Raw genomic sequence first — 18,831 nt, 5'->3', positions numbered from 1 at the left:
TGCTTGTTCCCAGCTTTCTCTTTGATAGCAGTTTTGATTGGCTCTGCCAGTGATAGCCTGGCAAAGTGTGTCTGCTTTTCTTTTGTTTTAAATCAACAGCCCATCCTGTGGATGGGTCCCCTTTATGGGGGGTATCAAAGATCTCTTCAGTATGATCATGGATGCCACTGTCAGTCAAAAGGGCTCTGAGCCGCTGAGGATGGAAGGAGCAGGGACACATTGACTAGATTTGAGTGGAAAGCTTGTGGAGTGCTGCTGATACAATTCAATATCCATGTTGCTAACAAGAATGACTTTTCTGCAGATGATGCAGAAACATGGTGATAAAGGGCCTTTAACTAGACCTGGATTCAGTCTTATCAATTTATTTTTTTTCAAGCCTCTGTATTCAAACTCCACCTAGATAGATTCTTTGGATTTCTCTTTCCTTCTGTGCTGGTCCTCCTTGCTTAGGCTGCTTTTCCTCTCACTGTTGCCTTGTGCAGAACCTGTTATCAAATAATCCTATTACTCTTTTTAGTAATCTCTAAAACACTTACCATCAAGCAGGACATTTTTTCTGAGGTATGAAGTTTCCTTGCATACCTTAAGTCACCTGGCTCTCAGCATGTGAAATTGAGAAGTACACTGAAGGTTGTCCTTTCCAAGGCTCAGGGCCCACACGATGACCTGATTAAAATTTGAAAGACAGTGACTTTATTTAATTTAATAATGCGTGTCTCTGCCCCCATTGTTCTCAGAGTTAAAGGGAGCATCTCAGCCATTAGGCCAGCTGGAATTCAGGTCTCTATGGTGCTCTCAAGTCCCTAAAAGCACAAGCTGGCTGGGGTCATGTTGATGGGAAAATTTCTGGTCTGTGTTGTAACAGCCAGGAAAGTCTTTGGTCTTTCAGTTCTACTCCCTTTACTCTTCAACAGAGATTAATGGTAAGGAGCAGTGGATAGAGAGGGAACCTGGGCAAGCCTGGCATCCAGCAGCAAAGTTCAGTAAAGATGCCTGAGCTCTACCAGCACAAGAAGGTTTATTTCAGTCGGCAAAAGTCATCCAAGCTTTCGCTGACTGTAAGAGACCTTATCCCTCTGCAGAAGTCAAACAGCTTGGTTTAAAGCATGCAACAATTCATGGAAGTGCCTTGTGAGCATCTTAAAACTGTTGTTTTGTTCAGTATTATGGCTGGTTGGGAGGTTTGGTCTGTGGTGTTTCTGGAGTGTGGTGGGAGTTGGCAAAAACTGCTTGGAACAGCAGTGTGTAATGAGACAGTGCTATGCTGGGCGAACCTCAGGGATTTTTAAGCCTATAAAAATTCAGGAGAACATGCATTAATGCTATTGCTTGTTGTTGTAGCCTCTAGCAAGCAGATAGGGAGCTATTAAACCTCTCTGAATAGAACTAAGGGTGAAGGGGAATATCTGATAACTTCAGCTGGTATCAGTTGTAAAAATTACTTGGAGGAGAGCAAGCACAGGCATAGCGTTTAAAAAAAGAAACAAACAACAGCCAAACCAAACAGAAAAAACCAAACCAATTGGAACAACAAAGCCCTCTCGACACATGTCACTGTGTGTCAACCAAAAGGACACAGGTTTTCATGCTGGCTTAACTATGCAAGGGGGAAAAAAGGGCCATGCTGACCTGTAGTTGCATCCTGCCGTGTAGGTTAGGCACTATTTGAAGTCAATGAATTTTTGATTGCTGTTTTGGCCAAAGCCTTGTCATTATAAAAAAGCAGTTGTGCTGGTAGAGATGAATGGGTGTGAATAAACTTGTGTCTTGCTCCTTAGAGGGCCCAGTGATAGAAATGCACCTTATGATTCCACAGCAGCAATTCTTATTATCCACCAATGAGTCCGTTCTGTGCTCAGCACTGAGACTGGCAGAGACCCTTTATCAGCACTGAAGCTGCACCTCAAAGCTAAATCTGCTTGGAGCAGATCTCACTGGCGATGCTGTGCTTTTCAAAGCATTTGCAGCCTTGCTTCTGGAAGGCCAGCCAACATCACCATGGCTAGTGGTGCTCCTCCACTTTTTCTTTCAAATTCCCCAGCTGTGGCCAGGAATGCACAGCCCCTGCACCCTGCCAGCCCGGTGTTTTGTTGCAGATGAATGTGGTGGGAAGATCTGTAAACACTGCTGTGTGTTCTGATGGTGAATGTTTGCAAGCTGTTTGCACAGCGTTACTCATTTATCCCCCCAGCCCCTCCAAGATCAGCCTCTGCTTTATCACTCCCGATAAGCTGGTGTGTGATCTGAGGCACAGCCACCAGCCAGAACCAAAGGCAGGCAGGAGTCCCGAGTGCATAGTTTGGGGGCAGCTCGGTTTCTTTCCTGATAAGCTCGAACCTCTTGCGGCAGTACAGCGCACACTCCTTTTAAACTGTGATCATAATCCTCTTTGCAGCCGGTGCTGCTATCCCCACAGGAAGCATTAGCAATATCACAAAGTGCGGAGACTTCATTGTTTTCCCCTAATCTGCAAAGGGAACTGAGACAGGACAGAGGAAACTTTAACCTATTCCATGCCTCAGTGGCAAATAATTAGTTTCTTACTGAGTGAGAAAACGGGGGAAGCCTCTTAGTTAAGATAAAGTAAGCGCAAGGCTCGCAGGCTTATCTTGCTCTGTGGAATTCGGGAAAGGACATGTCCTTGAATTCGCCTGTCTGGCGTGCCCGGATTTTGTATTTGGGAGTAATGAGTCTATTAGAGCTGCCCTAAGTGATTGCTGGGTATGAGACACCTCTTGCCAGGAAATGCAGTAGCCATGCTTTTGTTTAAGGACCTGAACAAAAGGCTCTGGATGCTTAATAATGTGCAAATTTGGGTGGGTGGGATATAGAGAAGGTTAATAGGGCAGGCTAACAGAGGAGGAGCTGAGTTAGAGAGAGGAGAAGAAGAATGCTGAAGACATGGCAGCAGACAGAGAGAAGCAAAACAGAAAAGGCAGCCCCTTTTTGCCATGTTAAAGTTAACTTAGTCCCCACTGAGATTTTTGGGTAAGTGTAAGCTGTGTCTGATGAAATAATATTTTCAGCCATGGCTGTGTGAGAGGTCACAGTGCAGCTCCGAGGGCAGTCGGTGTGCAAGTCTGAGTGCTGTGTACGTGCTGTCCAGACACTGACCCATCACAAGGTGTGACTGGCTGTGAGGGTGCTTTTGTGGGTGGGAATTCACTTTGGGTCAATGCTTTACCTTTGCAGAACTCATCTTGGCAAGCTGCCTGTCATGAAATTTTTCTTGTCGTGCTTGGGTCTGAGGCTGGGCTGTGCTTTTGTTAAAAAGGAAAAGCTGAAGTGGGGGGAGTTGCCCTGGCCTGGCATGGGGGGCACAGATCTGGAATGGTGAATGGTTTACTTGCACATGTGCTGCCTCTGTGAAAGTCCTTTAATCCAAAAGATGACAAGAGCAAAGAAACAAAAGAAAACACTCTCAAAAATATAACGAGATAAGGATCTGGAGAATTTGCTTTTTATTTTGCTCACGAGTCCCTGGAGACTTCTTCTTTTAAGGGAAGAAATGCAGCTTTCAAGGTCGAGCTTTTTTTTTTTTTTTTAATATGCTCCCCCAAGCCCTCCCACCCCTCCCTTTTTCTTCAGACTTCAAAGGCAGTCAGCTGAGAGCTTCTTAGGAATGTTACATCTGTTCAGAGTAAGCGTGGATTGGTGGAAATTCTTCCTCCAAAGTGTCTGAAATTTGTACACAAATTTTCTTGAGACTGTGGTAAACAAAACACAACCTCAGTGGGGTCAGGGCTGAGTGATGTGCAGTAGTGAAGGGTGGAAATCCAGCAAGTGAGAGTAGTGTTCTGCAGAGGCATTTAATTTAGACACAAGTGGGGTATTTTTCTTGATGCCTTAATAGAAAACAGTTTAATGTCTGTTCCTTTTAATAAAATTGTTTCAGAAATTGAAGCTGTACAAATGGACTGAAATGTGAACGAATACTTGGCCACTCCTCCTCAAACCCTGCTTGTGCTATCTGTGTACCTGCTGGCATACCTGCCTTATCAGTTTGCTTTCAGTCTTCACCTGTGTATCAAAGAGTGAAATCAAAATTTTGCTTTTTGTGTCTAGTGCTTGGTCCTTCACCAGCTGATCCAAAACCTATTGGCAGTGGAGGGGCCTTAGATCAGGGACTTGATATGACACAGAAAATGTCACTAAGCCTGGAGGATACAGCAGCTGGGTGTAGGAACTGGACTTAGTTTAACACTGCTTTGCCTGCTATGGATGGGAATTTATTGCTGATTTTGATGAAAGCTGATGAGTGGCATTGCTGGGAACATTTGGAAATCCTCTCCACAGCAGGACTTATGGACATGGTCAGGTCCCAGACAGCCTTGTGCATAACTGCCTCTTCACATCACAAAAGTGTAACTGAACTGTAAATGGTTTTCACACCAATTATTTCCCTCTTGTTTTTGAATAGAACAGGGAGGGGGTTGTTTATCCCATTTCCCTGGTGCAGCTGAAACTCAGAGCAGCAAGCCTGTGCTGAAGCTGTTGTTTCCTCTGCGTGTTTCCCATAAGGAGGCCAAGGAGTGTGAGATTTGTGATTCAGTGTGTGGCTTTGTCACATGCCTACCCAGGCTGAAGATGATAGAAATCTTGGTGCTATCTCACTTCAGGTTGGGTAAGTATATTATGTTTGTTGCTTTTGTGGGATTTTCTTTTAAATTAGGCTTCTTAAATGAAGAGTAGCAATATTTAAGCTTGTGTGTAAATAAGCAGAGAACCCTGGCTTCATCTTGTCTAATCTGTTTAACCTTCATCAACCCAAATATTTACTCTAGGCATTGAATATCCAGGCAGTGTAACTCTGATGCTAAAATTCATGCCCTGAGAATGCTGTAGATTGACTAATCCTGCAGAATTCCCCAAATCCCTGTCTGTATAAATAAACTTCCTATATGAAGGATTATGACTAAATGCCATGAATTCAGATCAGCAAGGCAGAAGTACAGCAGTTGGCCTATTTCTTCTGCTGCTTACTTATGTATTTTTATAAGGTTATTCATCTTAGTCTAAATAGATGTGTAAAGAAAACTGCAAATACTGAAGCACAATGCTGTCATACACTGCGTGAGGAAAGTTTAACCCTCTGCCTTTTACCAGTTTTCAAATCACCATCAGCTTGATTTACCCAGATTGTTGAAATTGTTATTCCTTTTGGGTATCGCATTTCTGGTGAATCTGTGGGGATTTTTTTTGTGTCTTTGACCTATTCCTGCAATTGTGCAATGTAAAGAGTTCATTAAACAGTACCAGCTCCGTTGCTGAGGGTGTCCCCACCCCTCCACAGGCACATTCCTGCAGCTGCAGAGCAGAGCCTGCAGCATCTGGATTTACCAGCCTTAAAGCTGACATCTCAGGGCCAGTGTGCCGTGCCCACTGCAGGCAATACTTACAAGACCCCTGTGTAAACCTCTTGGTAAAGGCATGGTGCAAGCAACCTTCTGAGCAGCTAGGCTTCTGTCCTGTTACTGTATTAATTATCTGTCTTTGTGAGATTAAAGTGCAGACTTATTTGGGATCCTTATCTTGGAGAAGTTCTGTTAATATCCCATCATGTTGCCCTGTCTGTTACTGTTCATTGTTCCAGACGTGTGAAGGCAATAAACACTCTGGGGACAGGAGTTAATTTGGCTAATATTAAATGGAATAATTAAAAACAATGAGATCAAGTTACAGAAGTGCAAGCAAAACCGTTCATAGAGGATTTCACAACAGTATTGGTCATTAGGTTCATGAGAAGTTAATTTGTACTTTCTGAGAATTTTGAGAGTAGACTTGAAAAAATTAAATAACACAAGAGGCAGCAGGATGGAATTGTTCCCCATTGGCAGGGAAGGGTCCCAGCCAATTTTACTCTGTTTTTGCTTACAAGATTCTAACAGTTGGAAACTAGAGGGAACAAATTGCTCAGCTGCTGCAATATCGGGAACATGTCTAGCCTGGAACCTGTGCTGTTCATGGTCACTGGGTCCTAACAGATAATTCTCTTTGATGGAAAAGGAGTAGCAGGGGAAGAATTTCACCTCACTTTACTTGCCAACAGCTCCATAGGGACTTCCTTCCCTGTCCCATGCTGGGTTAGTCAGAATTTAACAGTGTATCTGGGTAAGAATCACTGCAGTTAGGCTGCTAATCTCATTTCTGTCTCAGATAAGATTGTTATCAGAATAATTGTCTGTTTGCTCCCCCTTCTGAGTCTAATCAGAGTGGATTGTACCAGTACCTCCTGGGGCAGAGGAACTTGGATGTTGATTACTCTCAAAAGAAAGAGAAAATCCTCAGTGTATATTTAATGTAAACTTCAGTTTTGTTAGATGTTCACAGGAAAATCATCTGGAAATAACTTGCTCAGACGTGTCTCGGGCTTTTCACAGCAATATATTTGTTCTGGTTTAGAGTCCAAGTTTAGTCAGGCAAGTGCATGTAGTGCATGATGTGGTGAGTTTTTCAATAGGTAATGCTGTGCACCAGCAAAACTGGTATTTTCTCAAGCCCTGGGACAGAGCAAGTTCATGTCTGCAGAGAATGCATACTCTTAGGTGCTCCAGCAAATAAATCTGAACAATTAGTGCTTTTCCCCTTATTTCAAAGCAAATTGCAGGAGTGGGTGGATTTTGCTGGTGGGTATAAAGGAGACTCAAAGATATTAATTTTCATATATCCTTCAAGTTGGGACTAGAACTTGTCTCTTGATGTGCTTACCTGAGGAAATGTGCTGTTTGGTCTCTCTGTAGGAGTGAGCAAACCACAGGTAACGCAGCACTCCAGTGAGATACAGAAATGGTGCGTGCTGCCCGTGGTACAGGGTGAGAAAACTGAGACACAGGTGAACCATGGGCTGCTATGGGAGCTGCCAAAGCAGAGCTGTGTAGATAAGGTCTGTGCCAGAGCCACACTGCTAGTGAGGGCTCCTGATTTCTGGTCTGGATTACCATCTCCCAGCTCCAATCACCAGCACTGCAGGGAAAACAAGACGTGGACCTGCCCTTAGGGGTGTTGCTGCTGTAGAGATGATGTCTGGCTTGATCAGACCTGTGTCCCTGGATGGTTTGAAGAATCTCTAGAGCTTTCGAGTGTGGTACCTAAAGCAAGCTCAAAGGGCAAGGGCATGATACTGAAGAGAGTGCTCACAGCTGCTGAACTTGCATGGCTTGTGTGTGAGAACCACTGAAACTGTCTGATTCAATCAGATTTAAAGGATATTGAATGAAGCAGGTTCTTTCAGGCACAGGCAAATTTCATTTTGGGGACCTTGAATTTGGTATGGCCACAGCTGCTTCTAGCCTAATGTGTGCTTAGTGTGGATATTCTCTGGAAGTTTTATTGCATATTTTGCTGCTTCCTGCTCTATTAGACTTCAAATCACTGCTTGTAGTGGTAGTTTCATGGCTACAGCATCCCTTTCAGCAGAAACTGTAACCACTTTCCATTTGCTGGATGACTTAACTGATGTTGCACTTCTTTGTGCAAAGAGAGAAACAGACTTGCAGAAAGAGAGGAAGAGAGATAAAATGAGATGGAAAAGCTGTTTATACCTTTGCCTATATTGCACCGAAGAGATGCCAGAGAGAGTGTTTAGAAAAGTGCTTCTGGAATTGGAAGTAATACAATGGCATCAGGACAACGAGTAAACAGAGCCTTAGATGTGTAGGATGCTGTGGCCATCCTACTGCCTCCAGAACTCGAGTTTGCATCTCCACACAAAGCTGCAATATTACTTGGACCTAGCTGTGGTGTGTTTGACTTGGCCCTGCTGAACATGCCACAGATGTCAGTGTCCAGCAGTAGAGCTTGTGGTCTTGAGGGCCCCTTTGTATGGCTTGTGGCCTCACACTAAGGAATTTATTTTTTTTTATCCCTTTTCCATTACATGTGTTGCTTATGGGTTTTTTGAGTTTTGTTGTTGTTTTTTGTTTTGCATTTATGTTTTGTTTTTTCACTTGAAGCATATTTTTGGCACCCCTTGGTCCTTTAATGGGCTCTCATGTTATCAGACACCACAGCTCTACATACATTAGCTGTGCTTTGTTATCTGGATTTCTTTGTGAGCCATTCATATTCCAGGATCTTGTCTCCAGCTGTTCTTTCTCTGTAATGATCCTGAGGAGAGTGTTGTAATTTACTCAGCTACTTCTGCTGGCAGAGCACTCCGGAGCCAACCCTGATTGGATGCATCTCTGCCCGTTGTGGTGTTGAGGGTGAAGTTGCACATTAAGGAGCTGTTGGCTGATTTATGAAAAGCATGCTTTTGGAGGCTGGGAGCAGATTTCCCTGGAGGGGCTGGTGAGCTGCAGTCCCTGCCTGCTCCCTTTCTCCAGCCTTAGCCCTGTGCAGTGCCCACAGCTCAGGATATAATCCTGTGTCTGCTCCCTCCCCTCCCTCAGCTCATGGCTCCATCTGCCCTCTATATTGCTACCCTCCCATCTGGCACCCACTGTTCTGCTTATCCAGTCCATAGTAATGATTTTTGATGCCATAACTTTAAATACCAGTCTATAGCCCCTTCATGATGGGCCTTGGACTGACCCACCCGTTTTCAGAGTGGAGAATCACAGTTACTCTTTAACAAAATTAGAAGGCTGGGCTTTGAATCCTTTAAGGTACCTGTCCCTGTCTAATCTGGGCATTCTCTAATGGAGTCTATCCTGAAAATTTATGGAAGTACCTCACTAAACCAAACACTAGCAAAATAAGTGGAGCATGAACCTGTCTTAAGTTACTACTATGGCTTCTGTCAGCTACCATAAAAAGCTTTTCTAGACTCTATTGACAAGAGATGTCACCGAGCTGTCAGGCCCAGACTGTCAGCCTGGTCTTGCCATGCTCAGGAGTACAGGATGTGACTGAGGAGTTCCTCTGTCGGAGTTGATCTGAGGACAACTCTCTCCCTTGACGCCTCCAACTGCTATGCTGCCTTTCAGTAGCAGTTGGAGATGCTGAGATAGTTGAGAATTCACCATAAACAAGTTCTACTTAGCTATAAGAATAGGCATGCACAGTGTGAATAGGGGTAACAAGTCTTGATAAGCAGGAGTTTTAAGAGAGAATACATAAAGAGATTTATTGTTGAGGCCAACAACAAATCCATGTGGGAAGCATAGTATGAAAGAGCAGAAAATAAAAGAGTAAGAAGAAATATTTTACTTGTATCCTCTTAGATGTGTTGCAGGGAGATTTGTCTCACTTTGTATGGGTCTTCATTTATCTATGATAATGATCTTTATTTGGTTGGATTAATCGTCAGAGGATCTGTGAGAGCTATGGACAAACTTCATATGCATACACACCATTTCAGTTAAGATGGCTCCAGCTGGGAACTTGGTAGAAGAACTACAGCTGATTTCAGTGAGAGCTGCAGAAGGCACTAGCCTGCTTTTGAAAGAGAACTTCAGAAGAAATCATTTTGTGGAGGTGGGCACTTGAGTCCTACAGCACACTTCCCTCACAGAAGTTGCCTTTTCCCCTTAAAGCATAAAGGTCAGGAGAGAGGAAATACGTTTTTAACTAATTACAGGGAGGCATCAACAGCACATGGGAAAACACAGAGAACAGAAAACGGTTCAGGTGATCTGGGGAGTCAGGATTCCTTTGAAGTGAAGCCAAATGTAAACTTTCTGGTTACAATGTGTCATGGTCTTTCCAGGGCAGAGTTTCTAGCCTTGCTTCCTATTAAGCATATCGTGTTGTGAATATTTAAGGCTGGCTTGTGCCTTTGGGTATTTCTCAAATGACAGATGCTAAAGAACCCTCCTTTCTTTTGTTGAATACTAGAAAGGGGCCCAGTTTATCTTGTTTTTCAAGATTTATTTCTCTTCCATTGCTTACAGCAGTTTAGGTCTGTTAGTAGTATCACAGCAGTGGTGGATCACAGCACTGGCAGTATTTGTTCACAGTTTGTTCCTAGTGAATCTCTTGTCCACTTGAGCTCTGTTCCAAGAGAATTGTGGCAGAGGAAATCTAAATGGAGCCCTGTCTTCCTCCTTTATCCTTCTGCAGGGATCATGATTCTGTCATTATAATTACTACTGCTCCATAGGTTAAACACCATACCGAGAAGTTTCAGGTGAAGCTCTGGCTTCCCAGAGATAGGAGTGCTGGTAAAATGTGGCTGTGCATCCCAAAAGCATCCAGCTTTGCCTTGGACACAGTTTGTAGGAGAATTCTTCAGTAGTAGGGAGAAGACTGATGCTCTGCCAGACTTCTGAATTAGAAATGCTGGACTAGAAACTCCCCAAGAACCTTTCAGTAAGGTCCCTGATTCCTCCAGTAATTTCTGTGCTCTGTTTTTAGCTCTCGCTGCCTTTGAGATTTGTACCTGAACAAAGACTTTGTTCACCCCATTCAATTGTAAAAATTGGCAGCTCAGTTCCTCATGGCTTTTTGCTTCATATTTGCTGCTGCTTCCCATCAGCAACAGCAGTAAAGTGCCATGGGGTGAAAATCAACACTAATTTGGGAGTTAGATTGCCTGTGTAATAAGCTTCTCTGTTATTCTTTGGAAGGAGCAACAGCTAATATAAATTTTTTACTGTCACTTCTTCATGGGCCATGTACCAGCGTCAAAGTTAATCCCTCAAAATTATGTTCCATTATAAATCTCTCTTCATAGATGAAGTGAGTGCAATTAGGCAGAGAGGTCCAGAACCATTACCAAACAAAAAAAGCTCTGAAGGACAAAAACAGTCTCCCAGTGCATCACAAAATGATGTAACACCTTGCCAGTGACCTCCAGAAAACAGAAGCTCCTTGGCCACAGTGTTCTTAGGGCTTGTTTGGCAGTGAAAATATGTTCTGAGTTGACCAGAACTGAGTCCCACCTTTTTGTAAGTACAAGGTGTAGAATCTTAAGAGGAATTTGAAGCAATTTGTGTCAGTTTTCTCTTATTTCTTTTCTTCCAGTAACACACAGAATGTTTAATGTCATTATTCCTGCCTGAGCCCTGGGAATTCAGAAAAGATCATCAAGACCTGAGTAATAGGCTGAAAAAAATCCCCAGCATATTTAATTGGAGATTATTCTTTTGATGTTTGGGTTGATTTCAAGGTTTGTTTTTTATCAGGTTACTCTTGGGTAACCCTCTGTATACAGAACAACTTCCCTGCTTTCATGAATGTCAAAGACTCTCAAGGCTTAAATATACTGGTGTGGTTAAATCACTTTTATTTTTTAAGTTTCATGTTGAATTCTTTTTCATTAGAGAAAGTGAAAATATCCCTTTACTGTAACATTCTGAATACTCTGGGCAGGGCTGTACAATATGAACTTCTTACACCCAATTTAGAAACCCAGCTTAAAATTTGTGTTTGCTGAAAGATCCTTCTTCCCCCTTTTTATAAGGAGATGATAAGTGCCTTAGTTCTTGGGGGTGAGGTTTGGTTTTCTCTCTTTTTTCTCTCTTTTTTCTCTCTTTTTCTCTCTTTTTTCCCTCTTTTTTTTCTCCTTTTTTCCTCTTTTTTTCTCTTTTTTCTCTTTTTTCCTCTTTTTTTGTCTTTTTTCTTTTTTCATTTTTTGGTTTAGTTTGGGGGGATTTTGTTTGTTTGTTTTTATTTTGCTTGTTTGTTTGGGTTTTGTGTTGTTTGCTTGGTTTTTGTTATTTTTGTTTGGGTTGTTTTGTTTTCCCTTCTGGAATAATCCTTAAATATATTTAATTAAGGTCCATTTCTATTCTTAGGGAACACAAGCTCTCTTAGTTCCTGATTGGTTTTTTTGGAGTGCTGAGCAAATGCTATCAAGTTTACATTGAGAATGGCACTGGCTATGCAGAGAAGTGAGGAGTTTGTTCCAAAGTACAGTAGGGAGAGTGCCCTATTAAAAGTCCCACATGTGTGTGGCTACATGCATTATCTACCCTTTTTTAAGTGTGAAGCTTTAGAGACATTGCACATCTGCTATAAAGTCATTCAACTTTATTCAAACTTTTAAGATCAAAAACGATGATAATATTTTGCTTTACTGTCTGTTCACAGCAAACATTCTGAAAGGTCTTACTTTGAGCAATGTTTAGTATTTCAGTTTGAATTCGATAGAAATAATTTCAGAAAATCTGCAAAAATGTCTCTGCTTACATGGCAGTCAAACATGAGTTACAATGGAGACAAGGATGAGGTAGACATGAGAAGCTGCATCCAGTTTTTGTCATAAAAAGCTCAACACAATAATCTGGTTTGCCAGAGAAAGCTCCTTTATTTTGTTCATATCTGGCCTCTTGAGCAAATGTGGGAAATAAATTTATAAATGAGACTGGCTTGCACATGAAGTACTTACTATTCTGCACATCAGTCATCCGTCATCTTGTTAAATTCAAGTGTACTAAAGGTTTGCTTGGCGTGCTCTTGGCTCTGTTCTATCCTCTTCCATGGCAAGAGGATATGTGTGTCCTCCTCTTAACTTACATAACCTCCAGAGGCTCAAGTCTCCTTCAGGCTGCTGTGTTCTCTGAACTGGGCAAGCAATCATCACTGATCCTTCTTGAGAACCCAGTGGCTGCTCACTCCGAAAAAGCCTCCTTGACTCCTCTTGCTGTGTTTTGTCAAGTACCAGGGGGAGCTTGCAGCAAATGATTACAGCCTGCATCTGCTGTTCTTCTCCACTTTGCCTGTGAGTTTTCTCAAAGTGTTTTCTCCAAGCATGCTAAAATGTCTAAAGAAAGGGTCAAAGTTCTTTATATATTAGAGTAAAATTGGGTTGAAGTTCTTTTTCTGTTAGAGTAAAACAGGGCTGAGGTCACCACCCAGTTCTTACTGTTGTCAATTATGACTTACTGCATCTTTTGTCAGCTACATGTGAGAAAAGTGTAGGGAAACTAACTGGGGTTTTTGTAGTTGATAAAATCTCCAACTGTGGCACTGAACTACAGAGTAACAAGCCGACTAACAATGCACTGACGTCAGGCTGCCTTGATGTGACTGAGAGAGTTTTTGTCTGCGAAGACAAATACTGGAATAAATCACTAACTGGGTTTTAACAACTGTGGTGGTTTTGGCCTGGTTTCTGAACTTGGAGATAGACAAAGGATTTCAACACAGCATCTCATTTTCAATCTGTTTTGACCAACCAGCAACAGAGTCCTGTACGTGCTGGGAGTCTACCAAGACACAAATCTTGACAAGGTCCAAACCAATTAATTACAATTGATAGCTGATGCTGGAATATGGGCCGTGTCAATCACAGGAATGGTTTCCTCCTGCTGCTGTACCAGAACAACTCCAGGCTGCTATTTGGAGTGGCAGAGAGAGTTCAGCTGCCTTCCACACCAGACAGCTTGAGTGGTGAATAGCTTTTGTACACAGAATCCATCGTCTCTCCTGAGGGATGTGACTGTGAAGTAGCTGACTTCTGAAAACAAGCTTTCTGCAGATACTTTTTTCCACCCAACAACAAAGGTCTTGTTTGGGAATGCTTTTTGGCTGCAGTCTTTGTGACCCCCCTGGGAAATGCACTGTGCATTTGACTTGCACTCACCAAAGGAAAAAGTGAAAGTAACACAGCTGTAGTGATTTACTATGAAGTTTTGAAGCTAATTGCCTCATATGTTTAATTAATAACTGACACATTCTGTCCCTCAAAGAGCTTGGAGAACTTCCATCTGGACCCCTAGTGATTACAGCCTGGAAGCCATCCCTGTAATTAAGGAGCAGGCTATAGGAGGCCTGTTCCCATTATGGGCAATTATTGTGCTTGCTACTTTTCCCCTCCTTTCTTACAAAAGGACTCAGAAAATAGGACTCAAAGACTAATCTGACATAAAACCCTGACTAAAGAGGTGCTTTGTGCTACACCATGGTAGAATGATGGGTTATATTTTGGTGCCAGCACTCTTTTTTCCAACAGGCTGTCAGGGGACAGGTTCTCCAAAGAGCAAAATGTGCCTTACACCAAACTGAAGGACACCTTGGTCAATATGAACTGCCAGTGCAAGAGGATTTTTGCAAAGAACCAGGCAACTGAGTATCTCTACTATTACTTCTCTATCTCTCCCTCCCAACTTTAGACTTCTACTAGATTTGACAGCTGCTCATCTGCAGACTCTGGCTAGCTCAGGAGCCCTCAGAGTAGAGGATGCTGTGTCTTTAAGCCTTCCATACAGTGCTGAAATGTTATGACAGAGCATCTCACAGGGGGATGCGGTTTCCATGGCAACCCCACACTGTAAGATAAGCAAACTGGATTATTTTTTTTCCTGAGAGGTTCAAGAGCAAGGAAGGAATGAAGCGATCTGTCAGCAGGCAAGACTTGAAAAGAGGAAACCATGTTCATTAATCCTGTAGCCCTGGCTGCTTTGTGTTTTAATTAGAGAATGTTATTATGGCAGAAAGCATGGGTTCCTCACCCTGTTATGGGGTTTTAAGGACTTTTTTGTTTGTTTCTCTTTTTATATCTCCAATTAATAAAGGGCAGGGGGGTGGCTGGGGGGAAGGAGGAGGAAAGAAGATTTACTAAGGCATAAAATGAACTTCTGAAATAAAGAGCCTCAGGATCCCTGTTCCAGAGCTTGTATCCCAAGCCAGATATAGGAGGTAGTGGGAATGAATCTGCTGTTCTCAAACTGAGAGTACATATTAAATTTTTTTTTCTGTCTTCCTGCTGTGTTTAGCAAAAATGGAAATCCCCCACACCCTTGCATCCTGCACATGTAACCATGTGAGTGTGGAGTAAAGTAGGGGAGTTGTGACTTGTTCTTGTCTTCCACAGTCTGCCCAGAGGCATCATACATCAGAGCTATACTGCCTTCCCCTGTCTTGGTTTTGGGGTAGCTGATAACTTTGGGATCACTAGTTACCCCTACATGAGAAATCCTCCACTTCCTGAATGCTGCCACTTGTGAGAATGCAGGGCACTGTGCATGCTGAGAGATGTAAGGACAAGGAGGGGCAATGCTTCAGCCCATCCTGACAAGTCAAGCCCCCACACAAGCTGCAATGGCATCTTAGTAATCAGATAATATCTTGATAGCAGCTAGTGCACCAGCTGGGTAGGAAACTGTGCTGGTCTTGTACATGTGCTGTGCGTAGGAGTTTATTATGGAAAATATTTTGACAACCTTTATTATTTTCAAACACTTGTATGTGTCACCAGAAAATTAGAGTTAAAGTAAATGTTAACCCAACAGCAGTCTTGTCTGCATAGTTTCCATGTCCACCCCTTATGGAGTACTCCCTGCTCCTTTGCAGGGAATAAGAGCCCACTATAAATCTTCATGTGTAATGAAAAGAAAGTTATTCCAATCCTTTAGAAAGCAATATACCAAAAGCATTCATTTCTACTTTCCTATAAGCAGCAGTATCCCAGTCTGGTTTTCAGGGGCTGGTGCTTACGAGGAATTCTTGTAAATGTAGTTCTCCCTACTTTCCTGTCAATGTCTTCTTCAATGTCCTTGAAGAGTTCAGCAAAACAAGGTGCAGAATCAAGAGGGCCAAAGTGCCTCAGAACCATTGTTCTGGATTTGAGTAGCTCCTACCCAAAATAATTTTCTCCTATGGGAATGATCTATGTAGCAGGAACAGTTGTTAGCAAAGTCTGAAGTTGTGGGCCAAGCAAAAGTGATACCTTGCGTGGGAATTTAGGGCTAGGGCAGAATGATATTTAGACCTTTGTTGAATGAGCCATCAAATGCTCTCATTGACAATAAGCAGGGTTGCAGGCAGCTTAATTTCTTTGGAGACTGCTCTCTTTATTCCTTTTTTCTGGCTGCATAGACAAATTCAACACTTTGGTGCTGATATCAGCTTTATTTGATGTTTTGAGCTAAGCTGCCCAGAGATGACTTTTTGGTTGTACTAATAAAGAAACTGCTTTGACAGCTTAGGTCAGTCGTACTTCACTGCCAGCCAGCACCAAGTGGCAGGCTGGGTTGGTGGTCCTGGTGACTCGGGCAGAGTTGGCCAGCACAGCTTTCTCTGCCCCTCACCCCTCCTCTCAGGACCTGCTGGGCCTGCCTGTGCCCTACCAGAAGAACCCCTCACACATCTGCTGCCTGATGGGGGCTTCTCAATTCACACCGCTCTGTGGTCTTCATAATTTGCCTTGGCCTGAGTGTTGTTAAACCCTTGAACACTGCTTGGGTTTGTTGTCCCTTGAGGCACTGCCAGATCTGAATCACTGCCAAACAAAATTATTCCACCTGCTTCTTGGCTCTAAGCATTTAATCACACAAGCCCAGCAGAGTTTTGTTTAGAGAAGAGAAATAATTGCGGTGCTGCACTGGTTCCCAGCAGAGCCAGCGGTGTCCATGTCACCTGGAGAGCTGGGAGTGAAGGAGTAGCTGCATGCCTTGTTTCTGATGGGAATATTGCTAGGACTGACTCTCCTGGGCCTGCCCCAGCCTTTTTGGTCAAAATTAGTGCCCCTGAGTTTATGGTGGAAGGGAGCAGCTGGAGAGTATTAGGCTCTGCTCCAAGTATGATTTTGAGCAGGCCAGTGCCTCACAGCTAAAGCCAGAGGTTTTAACCGATTATTTGCTGACTCATCACTTCTCCTGGTTTCTTTCCCACACCATTATAATGCCACACCCTTCTTCCTAGAGATAATGCATTACTTGTGCATCTCAGTAGCTCATTCTTGGATAATTATTCTAGCTAGTTCTGTTTCACACTCCACTTCTTCTCTCAGTTTTTCTCAGCACCCCAGAGGCATCCAGAAACTGGATTTTTGATGATCCAGATATATCCCTTCCAACTCAGTATATTCTATAATTCTAAAGTAGATAGATTTCTGACCATGATTGAAATACAGTATCTTTTAAATCAACTAATGTTATCCATCTAAGCTTTTTCTTCCTTGACCTGCTTGCCAGCCAGAATTCCTTAAACAAACTCCACAGGAAAAATGCAGGTCCTTAAATTCTTAAGCCTTTCTTTCTTACCTTCTGCTGATGGTCCTGAATTAAGTGTGTGTACCTGCACACCCTAAGGAGCATAGTGCTGTTTTAGGGTCTATCACAGCTGACTTGGAGAAATTTTGCTTACTACTGTTTGCATGCTATCTTAGCCTGGAAGTCATTTAGACTTAGAAATACAGAGTTCTGCTTCTACTAATAAAGAACTGTCTCCAAGAGGCTCATTAGTGGGGCTGCTGGCAGGCACTACTCTGGGTACACAGAGACCAAGCATGTGGTTGCAGAGTGGAAGTGCAGGGATTTCTGGGCAGCCAGAGACCTCTGAGCTCTGTTCAGATGCTCTCTGTACTGTCTTCAGTTCCCCTGGCTGGTAAAAGAATTGCTAAGAGAGAATACACATAAAATACTGTAATCCTGGTGCAGTAAGAGAATGCACAGTCTTGAAGCAAACTTTTCTTTCATATATTTTGTATTTAATTTCAACACATGCCATACTGGTGCATCCTATTTACATTCAGGTCTGTTTTAGACATCCGGCATAATTCAAGAACACTGTAGCTCTGAATGCATGCAATGAAAGTATTTTCATACTCTTTTCTACAAAATAATCCTTGGGTCTGCAGTTTGCCAGTTTGTGGTAGCTTCAAGGCTTTTCCTAGAGTACAGAAGTTTTTGAAAAAGGAAAAATGTCTGGGAGTTGTATTTATGTTCTACAAGTCCTTATAATAAAAGAGCACTAATTTCTTTTAAACCTCTCCAAGCAATTTCCCCAAAAACTTCCCTGTCCACAGTAGTTTGTTGAAGCTTGTGTGAATGTATCTATGCTCTTTAACAACACACTAAAGAAATATTTTGGTGCTAGGACAAAGCCAGGACCACAAATTAAATTAGACGAAAACAACTAGGTTGATATGTTTCATGACATAAATGAAAGATGCTTTGGAAAAAACAGAGAGGCAGTATTCCTTCTGGATAAGGCCTCAGCATGAAAATATGAACAGCAAATGAGTTTATTATTGAAGACATGTACATCAAAGCCAACTTGACTGAGAAAGTTTTTGGCCTAACCTACAGTTGTTGTCTTTGCTATTATTAAATGTCATGTGTTGGTGAGTGGCTAAGAAACCAGGATATTTTTCCCATCTAGAGTTTTTAAAATCTGATGTAAATGGTCTTGGTTTCAAAACCCGCTTGATCTTTGCATTAAGCCTGTATGACTTCAGTGAACCCCAGACCTCAGGCTGGCCTCTGCCTGGGGTGACTTTCACTCTTAGAGGGTGATGGTGCAGAGCCACAGAAAGTGGGGAGGCACCAGCTGGAGGAGAGAATGCCCTCAGGGTCTTTGGATTGTAGGTTAGAGAAAAAGAAATAGAGCATTTCCCTAAGACAAATATTTTCTTTTGACTATTCCAGTTGATGGCATTTGTAGAGGGAAAAGGCTTTCTTCAGACAGAGCAGAGACCAAGTGTTTTTTCTCTATTGGCCTCTTACTAACATCAGACTGTGGAAGTCTTTGAGACAAGTTTATTTTTTGCAATTAAAAATAATTAAATAAAGCCAGGAACTGATCTTGATTTCCCTGCTGCTAGAGCCTGTCTATGACCCGGACAGAGGTTTTAGATTTAGAAAAATTCTGAGACCTTTTTTTCTCAAAAACTGTTCAACTTGAATTTCAATGTCTTTGGGAGGTGCAGTGAGGAAGGGAGCCTGCCCAGTTTCACGCACATTCATTGATTACAGCACTGTAGTGCTCAGCTCTTCCCAGACGTCTAAAATCATTGTAAGTAATTGGGTTAAAGTCAGAATTTATCATACTTAGTTAGCCCAGATCTAATAGTTCTTTCCAGAATTGTTTGCTGAATCGCTTGGCATGTCTAACCTTATCGGCCCCGTTAACTTCTTATCCCCATTTGACAAATCTAATCTGTCTTTACTTCTGCAAGGAGAGAGACAGGAATCATTAGAAACTTCTGTGGCTTGCTGTGCA

The 18,831-nt window shown here is 42.6% G+C and overlaps 1 protein-coding gene across 3 annotated transcripts in view; it reads left to right on the top strand.

Annotated features, from left to right (window-relative positions):
- The window catches only part of TSPAN18 (tetraspanin 18), a 123,086-nt gene that overhangs the window by 22,382 nt on the left and 81,873 nt on the right, over nucleotides 1-18,831 (top strand). The window contains exon 1 of one of the 3 annotated variants that reach the window (XM_071427566.1): nucleotides 4,538-4,627. The exons of the other annotated variants lie outside the window; for them this stretch is intronic. The gene's annotated coding sequence lies outside the window, so the exon portion shown is untranslated. Of the gene's footprint in view, nucleotides 1-4,537; nucleotides 4,628-18,831 lie in introns of those variants that run through there. 3 annotated transcript variants of the gene reach the window in all.

The sequence above is a fragment of the Agelaius tricolor genome, unplaced genomic scaffold (assembly GCF_023055355.1).
Source record: "Agelaius tricolor isolate 1412-34295 unplaced genomic scaffold, bAgeTri1.0.p SCAF_5, whole genome shotgun sequence".
Classification (NCBI taxonomy): Eukaryota; Metazoa; Chordata; class Aves; order Passeriformes; family Icteridae; genus Agelaius; species Agelaius tricolor.
This window is presented reverse-complemented; position numbering and strand designations above follow the sequence as displayed.